The 6,802-nt window shown below is 33.6% G+C and overlaps 1 protein-coding gene across 1 annotated transcript in view; it reads left to right on the top strand.

Moving 5' to 3' along the window:
* Nucleotides 1-5,153: 5,153 nt before the first annotated feature.
* LOC105837417 (transcriptional regulator ATRX) overlaps nt 5,154-6,802 on the top strand; it is an 87,321-nt gene continuing 85,672 nt past the window's right edge. Inside the window, exons 1-2 of the mRNA XM_012682189.3 lie at nt 5,154-5,751; nt 5,824-5,867. The gene's annotated coding sequence lies outside the window, so the exon portion shown is untranslated. The remainder of the gene's footprint in view (nt 5,752-5,823; nt 5,868-6,802) is intronic.

The raw sequence follows: 6,802 nt of genomic DNA, 5'->3' as shown, positions 1-6,802 counted from the left end.
AATTTATTGGCTATCGTATAGCTTTTAACCAATAAACTTGCAACTTTTCTGTTAGAGCGGGTATTTGCGCATACGTTTTCTTGCGAATGAATTCAAGAATCGAGCCCCAGGACGTTACAGCGGTGAACTCCGGCAAACGCATGCGGTGACCAATCAGAATTCAAGCGCTTGCTGTGACTTGCCGGAACCCGATCTGCGTCTGGTTGCTGATTGGTCACCGCATGCGTTTGCCGGAACTCACCGCAGACATGAGAGGTCTGTTCGCGTCACATGCCCCAACATGCTCCTATTCACCCCAACGCACTCCAATACGTTGATTCCGATGACGCCAACCTATTAGAATGCGTTGGAGTGAGTCGGAGCCATAGACTTCTATAATATACTAGACTGCTAGGCTCGTTATATATTCTCCATTTAGTGTGTACCCGAAAAGTATGTACAAATAGGAGCTCATAGGCGGCAGACTGAATTACCGATTGGAATGTGGCTAATATTTTATAGTCCTACGACTATGGATTACTAGAGGAGTGAGTGAGATGTATGATACAATATATACATATATTATGTGATTATGAGAGCGTTCTTCTTGGACGCTTATGCGTACTTATGCGTTAAACGTATCATTCTTTTGCTCTTGTAATATAAAAGAAAAAGATAAAATGACAATAACTAAGGTATGTGATAAAAGACTGCCCAAATATATATAAGAAAGCGGTATACATTTCTTTTCGTTTAAGTATTAAAACTAAAGAACAAATGATATAACCTCATTTTAAGAGCATTTTTGTATAAAATAACCTAATATTAATGATATTTATTAGTATTATTAAGTATCATTCTTTAAATATATATATATACATATATAAACATTTTAAAAATGTCAACAAATTACTCGTAGCAACTATATGTGACATTTATTGGCATATATATATGTACATATACATTCCACTTGACGAACAATGTACATACATAGCAGATGACACATTCCGATCGGTTATTCAGTCATGTACAACATGTACATTATATACTGGTACGCCTAGGAAATCAAGGTTAGCAGTTTAGTATATTATAGAAGTCTGTGGTAGGAGTATGTCGGAGCATGGCGACGCGAACAAACCAATGGAGTTTTAGCATTAGGGCCACCGCACAAACTCTTCCATAACGCGTTACGTTACGTTAAGTACTCCATACGAACCTAAGGGCCACCGCACAAACTCTTCCATAACGCGTTACGTTACGTTAAGTACTCCATACAAACCTAAGTTGTACTTAAAATTTAACTTAAATCAACGCACAAAGAAATCCTTAACGTAAGTTCTTAAGTTCTTACGTTAAGGATTTCTTTGTGCGTTGATTTAAGTTAAATTTTAAGTACAACTTAGGTTCGTATGGAGTACTTAACGTAACGTAACGCGTTATGGAAGAGTTTGTGCGGTGGCCCTAAGTTGTACTTAAAATTTAACTTAAATCAACGCACAAAGAAATCCTTAACGTAAGTTCTTAAGTTCTTACGTTAAGGATTTCTTTGTGCGTTGATTTAAGTTAAACTTTAAGTACAACTTAGGTTCGTATGGAGTACTTAACGTAACGTAACGCGTTATGGAAGAGTTTGTGCGGTGGCCCTTAGAATGCGTTGATACGGCTAAAGTCCCTAGAATACAGAGTCTGGCCAATAGCCCCTCAAAATGGCGTACGTGCAGGAATAAAAAACAAACCTATAACTGTGATTGTCAGTGATTTTAGGAATTCCACGTATTTTCTTAACTTTTTTTGGTTGTAAAAAGGTAAATACATAATATATATAAAGTTAATTTAATTAAGCACTTTTTATTGAATGTATGTCTAAATGGTTTACATTAATAACTGCAAGGACGCCAAAACTTGCGTTAAGCAAACAAGCAGGTGATGAAAAAAAAGAGAAACAATTCAATGACTCTATAGCATTTCTTGAATCTATTATAAAATTATTTAGAGAAATAAAAATTGGTTATCAACCCAAATTTAAGCCTGTGCAAAATGGTATTATGATTACCACAAGTTCTATTATTGAATTGACGAAATATTTAATACATAAACGGGGATTTTTATACGTATTAAGGGGATCCAGGAGTGCCTTTAAAATTTGATCGAGGTCGATAAGGTAGAGTCATTCGTGCACATCATTAATGAGATTTTATATGTATTTCTTGTATAGATTTAGAAATCCTTTTCCAGAATTAAAGTACACATATTAATATTAATCTATAAATTGGATTTTATATTGAAAACGAAAAAAATTTTTCTCATATTGCTCTACTTATCGACTTTTTACGTGTACATAATCCAAATTTTCGTTTTTTTATTTTCCAATTTGCGGAATGCGAATCTTTTTTTCTAGAATTCTAATCTTATTTCTAATTGCACGATATTATTCCTGAGAGTTTTTTCTAGGGGGCGACGTGATTATTTTATACATATAAACTATAGATTTTTTGTATGAAGCAAATATTGTCGTTAGGTGACTAATAAATAACAATTTTTTTTTATTTATCAGAACAAATCGTACGTCGCCCCCTTCATTTTTGTGCGTACTTTAATCCTGTAAAAGGATTTTGCATTCTGTTACTCCAATTCGAAAATCCAAGTTCCCAAAAAAATGTCGGTAACTCTGTCACTCCCGGATCCCCTTAACTGGTCGATTAACACAGGATTGTGTTGAAAATGTTTTTTCTGCTATAAGAGCAAGACATGCAATTCCAAACGCATTACAGTTTAAGCAGAATCTAAAACTTCTTACAATATCAAAATATATGAAATCACTACGTACTTCAAATTATGATGAAGATGGTGGTGAAATAATTGGCGATTTTCTAGATAATCCGACAACAATTATACAGTCTAAACAATGTGAAAAAGTAATTTCTATTAATCTTAACAACAATATTCAACTCGACAATATTGAAATGAATATATTGTACAGTATAGCAGGTTACATTATTACAAGTATTGTTAAATGCACAAAAACGTGTTTTGAATGTTTATATTTTGTTGGATCAAAACATTTTCATAAAAAATATGCAAAATTAGTTCTTTTGAAATGCTTCCGTAAAAACACACTATTTTTCGTCAATGAGGAAACGTTTAATTATTTTCTCAAGATGGAAATAATTATTTGTTTATACATATCCCAGACAGCACATGTAGATTATGAGAACGATAATAGGATATTGCGAAAGTATATTGCAATATTCGTATAATATTAGAGATACGTCTGTGATATGGCGAGTATATACTCATAACGTACTATGTCCGCGTTGCCTTATCCCATAGAATTTAGCTGGCAGTTTATGAGAATATACCGAATATATCTTAAGAATGTTATACGTATGTCTAAAGTATATCTTCAGTATATTCACAATATGTCTACAGTATGTTCACATTATATGGGCTCATGCATAATGAGAGGAATAAGGAACAAGGAATTAAACATACAGAATTAGCAAGAAGAAATAAGAAGAGGAATTCTTCATTTCGCACATCAGGAAGCTATCGCGAGAAATGAAGCGTAATATCTGTTGAATACGCTGGGGTGCTTTGGGAAATTATGCTCAGATAATTGTAGGTTATAACCTAAATAATATATGTATATATACAATATATATATATTATTACAGTTTACGTTACTATATTATATCTTATGTACATACCAGAGTTATCTGGGCGTAATTCCTGAGAAAACCACGTTGTCCGTGAGTTCGTGTTCGCACGTTCACACCCTACACTTCACCACGTGTCTGCATCACACGGCAGACGAAAATGCGTAACGTTACAGATCATAGATAGCGTTGACATGATTCACTTTCGATATTACGCGGATATTTTGGAAATATGTGATAGATATACATGAGATATATCATAGGATATTTTACGGATGTTTTGAGTAGATTAGATATAATCTCAGTATATTCAGTAGGAGTTGCGAAGTTCAGTCGCTATATTCTAAGTTTATCTTGAGGATATATCAAAATGACATTCTACTGAGACGTTATATGAATGTTTTACGTATATTCGGTATGATCACAGTACATTACGTATGAGAGTATAATATTCGTACGATATCTGGTGCTGTCTGGGATCATATTTAAAAAATACAAAATGCAATTTTCTTCGTTTTTATTTGGAAAAAATGAAAGATGTTTACTGTAACACAATAAAAGATTGCCACAATTTAAAATTAAAAATAATAAAACGTTTTATATTATATAGAATGCATATATCGTGTGTAAAAACCAATTTAAAAAATAAAAATTATGGTAGCAAAACCATGGCAATGCATTCTTCCGTTCGTTAAAAACGTTATGTATAAGATATATATATATATATTTTTTTTTATATGGATGTTGTACTTTCACGTTATATTTTATTACATATTTTTGTGTATTTACATATGTGCGTGTATTTTTAAATAAGTTTATAGCAATAAAAACGTTTTTCTGATTTATTATTTTACATTTATTAATATGCGACTTTTCTTTATTTTAAAAATTCCGCCATTTCCGCCATTTTGAGGGGCTCGTGAAACTGAACCAATAGAAAGAAATCTACGGAATGGCCAGACTCTGGGTCTGTTTGCGTCACATGCCCCAACATGCTCCTATTCACCCCAACGCACTCCAATACGTTGATTCCGATGACGCCAACCTATTAGAATGCGTTGGAGTGAGTAGGAGCATGTCGGAGCATGGCGACGCGAACAAACATCTGTATTCTAGGGACTCTAGGTACGGCAAAGCTCTGATTGACTGCTTCTATGACGCACTTTTTATTCCGCAGCTCTATTCCGCACCATGTGATTTCAGCCTTAGGCTGGTATTCATAGTCGAATCTTAATTTCATAATCGTCTCAAGCAATGCTCTAATTTACACCGAGCACTTGGTACGCGTATCAAGTAGTGAATTTAAGCTGATCAGCCAATGATTAAACACATTCACTAGTTATTTACTATTTGATACGCGTACCAAGTGCTCGGTGTAAACTAGAGCAATGATTATCGAGCTCCATACGTAAAGTTCAATGTTCATTGGCGGTCGCAAAAGGCAACTGGCAACTTGCGACTATTGTAGAATGGCCCTTATTGGATGTCGCAAATTGCAACTGGTAACTTGCGATTAATGTAGAACGGGCTTTATAGGCATTTTTTGGTTTCTTTCTACGGCTGCGTTTCGTTTCAAAATTCGTCGAGAAGATGGCGTTTCAATTTTGATGCCGAGAGTGCCGAATGTGTTATTAATGCGTATACGTTATATTCGCATGTGTATATTACTGAGAGGTATTCTTTGAAAGCGCGGTTTTCTCTTAACCTTGAAGATGCGCGGGCAGTCATCGAGATTGTGGTTGAATTCATAAACAATTGAATGAATTGAATGTGAAGTACGCTATGACCAGAGAGCGCAATTAACCCCCACGATTGTACTCTAAATTGGATAGAAATCCTGATACTTTGTCCTGTAAAGGACAGAAAACCAACGGGCCAAAGAAAAAGAATGTCAAGTAACGTGGAACCGTAGACCAGAATTATTGCAGTGTCGCTGATTAAGTTATTAATTTGATTCGTGTGTCCTTCGTTTATTTGTTAATTTTTTTAAATATCAGCCGCTGATTAATTGCGATCGGCTCGCACTTCGATCATGTGGAGAAATACTGATTAATCTCGTCAACTCTGCAGTGACTTCGTGTATAATGCAGACGTTTGCCGAACGAAAGACATAACAGTAATAATTACAACGATAATTTTAACGTCGGGATTCGTGTATCATTCATACTCATTTTGCGTCACTTTTCAGAGAACAATCAAGAACGCCGCAAGAACTTGCTTACCACTTTTATGGTAGGTTACTTTCGCCATTTGATTTACACATAAACTTTTAATAAATTTGTGTATATTTTTGTATATTTGTGTAGGCGCACATCTCTAAGAGCCACCGCAAAAACTTTTTCGTAACGCGTTACGTTACGTTAAGTACTCCACAAACCTAAGTTTGTACTTAAAATTAAACTTAAATCAATGCACAAAGAACTTTTAACCTAACTTTTTAAGTTCTGACCTTAAGGATTTCTTTGTGCATTGATTTAATTGAGTTAAATTTTAACTACAAACTTAGGTTTATATGGAGTATTTAACACAACGTAACACGTTATGGAAGAGCTTGTGCGGTGGCCCTAAAGCATGGTCTACAATATACATGGAGTAAGCGTTGGATAACAAGCAACAGTAGACGTAAGGGTGTAAGCGAAATAAATTAATTTTATTTCCTATTCTTATTCCATGTTTTATGCTTATGCTCAGCTAATTAAAGCACAGAAATAGCTGCGAACCATGCAAACAATGCTGTTAGTTTCATAAAATTGTAGAAAATTATATGGCAAATTACTCTTGCTCCTTACTCTACCCTTATTCCATGTATTATAGACCATGCTTCAAATCTTGGGTCAAAATATTAGGAATTTTTTTTTTTATATTCTTAGAATTATTTTATCTGCAATATTTCTTATTAATAGAATTATACATAATGCTGTGTTTACAATGAGATTTTAAGGCATAAGGCAACATAATTAAAGAGCAAAATGTTTATGAATTGTTGACTATATATGTTTCTCTCATTGGTTGTTATATTAGCTGTTATATTATTTTATAATTTAAAATCTCATTGTAATTTATTTAAATGTAAAAAATTCTTAAAACAAAAGATACATTTTACATTTTTATATTTTCAAATTCTAATTATTTTTTAAAAGTACCTAATACTTTCAACTAAGATTATA

Source organism: Monomorium pharaonis, chromosome 1 (assembly GCF_013373865.1).
Source record: "Monomorium pharaonis isolate MP-MQ-018 chromosome 1, ASM1337386v2, whole genome shotgun sequence".
Lineage (NCBI taxonomy): Eukaryota > Metazoa > Arthropoda > Insecta > Hymenoptera > Formicidae > Monomorium > Monomorium pharaonis.
This window is presented reverse-complemented; position numbering and strand designations above follow the sequence as displayed.